The 3,555-nt window shown below is 43.5% G+C and overlaps 1 long non-coding RNA gene across 1 annotated transcript; it reads left to right on the top strand.

Moving 5' to 3' along the window:
* Nucleotides 1-1,778: 1,778 nt before the first annotated feature.
* Nucleotides 1,779-3,269, top strand: LOC139047608 (uncharacterized). The gene is made up of 2 exons (XR_011507256.1): nt 1,779-1,893; nt 1,958-3,269. It is a non-coding gene; the product is annotated as an uncharacterized lncRNA (long non-coding RNA).
* The last annotated feature ends 286 nt before the right edge of the window (nt 3,270-3,555 follow it).

Below are 3,555 nucleotides of genomic sequence, written 5' to 3'. Positions count from 1 at the left end.
CGACGACCCTCGAAACTTCCATCGGTCCGCTAGGGGAGCATTCGGCGCTGGTGCCACGCGGGCAAGCTTTAGGTTTTTGTTTGCTGTTTTTTTTTGCATTGAAATAGTAATTGGGCGTGCGGACGCTCCTGTGTCGAGGCTTCAGCGACTTCGTTCGTAGCTAAGTAGTCTTTTTTCTTTTTATTAGCTGATGTTTTTGAAGTGTTTTATATTGCATGGAGCAGGAGCGCAAATTTTGAATTCGTGGTAAGCGTGGTAAACGTACCGCCTTTGTCTAGGTCTGGCGGTTTCCCTCGTTAGGCCTAGGTGCTAGGCGAGACCTATTTGATAGGCCTATTTAACTATCTCAGCTAGCTCTTCGAAGTGATTTGGCGGACGTGCTCGTTGAGCCTAAGGACGTAGGCCTAGCAATGAAACCAAAGAAAGGGAAGGCGGCGGGGGACGCGGAGCAAGTGCAGTGCGACGAGTGCCTGCGCTGGTGCTCCCTCGACGAGACCAGTTTCCAGAGCTTAGCAGACGCGGAGGAGTCTAGCTTTACGTGCAGGCTGTGCGAAGGGGTCAGAGAAGCAGTCCAAAAACTGGAAGGAAATTGGACAGCCAAGTTCGAGGCGCTGAAAGCAGACCTGAGGGAGGAGCGGGAGAGGCGGTTAGCTTTCCCAAGTAACCACGGATATCCGTGGGACGTCCACCATAAGTCCCAACGTCCATCCATCCGGATATCCAACACGGACGTCCGTGGGACGTACATGAAAAGTCCATATCCTGTTTGGATGTTCGAAGGACATCCCACCGGGATGTCCATGGGACATCCCATTTTGAACGTCCGCTGGCTGTCCATAAATAGGCATGCCCAGGATATACACTAGTGAGTTATATATAAACTAGCATAAATATATTGCCGGAAATTTTAGTTTGTTCATATTATATCTGTTTATTTTTGTTCTCTATCGGACACAGTTCATTCTTTTTTTCAAAGCAAAATAAATATATTTCCAACTTGATATAAATTCTGCCCACTTTAACATCGCAGTATTAAAATACGATTTTTTTTCTATCGGTGGGTCATACAAACAATTTGTAGTTTGCTTTAAAAAAATGCTTGTGGATGACTAGCAGAATATATAAGCGCCCATTTGAAGCCACTTATTCGACCTAGAGCCAAGCACTCAAGTTACCCCTCATTATGAAAAGTTCCTGATCATAGAGTTTTGGTCCTGACCTCCTAACATGTACGTTCAGGTTTATAATTGGAACAGGAAGTAAAACACGTTGTTGGGCTAGTTGGTGCATTGTATTAAGAAAAAAACCAGCAAAAAAAAAAAGACGGACACAGGAAACATACACAAGACAGGCCTCTTCCAGCCTCTTTCCTGTCTTCTCGTATGTTTCCTGTGTGCGCCTGTTTTTGGCTGGTTTCTTAAAACAGGAAGTTGTCTGCAGTGTTCAATTGTGCATACAATAATATCATTATAGGTAACAAAAACAAATCTCAAAGGCTACGCTTTTGGTGGCTGCATGCGTTGAAAGCGATTACGAAAGCTATAATGCGTCAGAGCCGCCATGCATTGACAGTAATCTCAAAGGCTATGTTATTCTGGCGCCGACAGCTTTAGCAGAAACTAAAAAAACTCGAAAATCAGATACCGAATATTCCCAGAATAAGTAAATATTTAACTGTGTAATAATAGAATATTTTAAAAACCTATTTATGTTTGCGTAGATGCACGTGGAAGTGTTAGAACCTTGGCAAAACAGAACGCTGCAGTCATCCAATCCAATCCAAGCTCTAGCCATCGTCGCCACGCCATTTTTTCATTCTGCGATCGTTTTAGGGCAGCGGAGCAGCGTTTGTCACCTTCCGTGCCTGCCGAAGTCTCCTACTCAGCTACCAAGGTATGACAGCTACATCGATTTCTTTTTTAATTCGTTTGGGTATTGAAATGTGTTTTCTTCACAGGTGCCAGGATGCCTAGACTGCGGGAGAAGCCGCACGCGCGAAAAAAGAGCGTCGCTGGAAACAAAGACGATATTCGAGGACTTCGGATCTCGCACCGGCAGGCAGCAGTCAACAGCTCGAGAATTCGCAAGTCTAGAACTGTGCAGTGGCGCGTATACCCCGCACGCATGCATTAACATGTGCGGTCGGGCTGTCCCTGCAAACATTTGTACGCCTTGTGATGTTGGTCGCTGCACCGAGGCGACATCGGAAGTTCAGGACGGTGGTTGTGACACTACGCTCACTAAGGACAATGTGCCTTGTTTCCCTGATGGATATACTCTACGTGACGCTTCGGATGGTTCACTTCGCTGTGAGAACGGAACAGGATCCGTTAGGAGAGGTGTACGCACAAGTCAATGCGGGTTTTCTGGTAAGCAGGACCCCGGAGTCTACATTTTTCTTTAGCTACCGCGGACTCTTCATTGGCGCCCTTTTGATTCTCCTGGCAAAGAGCTTCTCCTGGCTAATGCGCTCATGATCAGAGCTGTAGCCGTCAGTAGCAGCAAGATCGCCTGCTGATCTCTACGAAAAATAAAAAGCTCCTTTTAAAAAAGTGAAGAATATATTAGTTGTTTTTATCTACAAGTTTGTTTAATATCGTGAGAATATGGTCACTACGGCCACGGCGGGGACATTGTAAACGAGAGTACGCATTCGATGGCCAAGTGATTTTTAATAATTGTAAGAACGCACTACGCCACGAGAAAGAGATATTGTTTAAAGAAAGTGAAGAATATATTGATTGTTCTTCACTAATAGTTCGTTTAGCCACGTCAGAATGTGGAGACATTGGGAACGAGAGTACGCATTTGACGGCAAGTTGACTTACGAGAACGCACTACGTCGCGAATAACATTTAAGCTGCAATACCATTAAGCATGTCCGTGTGGCACCCCGCGAATGACATTAAAGTTTAAGGCATTAGCCAGTTAATGTCATTTTTTGTGCCCGTGTCGCAGAGTGCTAGTGAAGTGATGTAGTCAAGATTAATTCCTTCATGTCATTTCTGTTGCTTTCGCTGCTTAATAATGCTAATTGATGTATTTTTGCTTTCTTTTTATTCCATGCTGCAAACACAAATGTCAAAGCAGGGTGGGCAATAAGTATTTTTTGTTCTGCTGTTCTCTACCTTGTGTTGTGCTATTGAAATTGCAAGTTTTCTTCTTTATCCGTGTATTTATTTGTTCTTTGAACAGTACGCATATATCTGCTTATTGGTCTTTTTATGTATATGTATAAGGTGACAATAAACGTTTAATTGTATTTGGAAGTTGGTGTAAGTTCATTTCTCGTTTATTTAAAACAAGAATGCATTCAAGCATTAGACCAATGTAATATATATAATGGTCCGGTGCTTGAATGTGTCCCGGCCACTACTGTCGCTTCAAGGCATGTGTATATCTGGAATATCCCCGGGAAGACACACACACACATACACACACATATATGTATATAAATATATATATATATATATATATATATATATATATATATATATATATATCCTGAACGTCCCCTGAATGTCCATGCTGGATGTCCGCGTCGGACGTACTACG

Source organism: Dermacentor albipictus, chromosome 7 (genome assembly GCF_038994185.2).
Source record: "Dermacentor albipictus isolate Rhodes 1998 colony chromosome 7, USDA_Dalb.pri_finalv2, whole genome shotgun sequence".
NCBI lineage: Eukaryota > Metazoa > Arthropoda > Arachnida > Ixodida > Ixodidae > Dermacentor > Dermacentor albipictus.
Note: the sequence above shows the minus strand (reverse complement) of the source record. Positions and strands in the feature narration are given on the sequence as shown.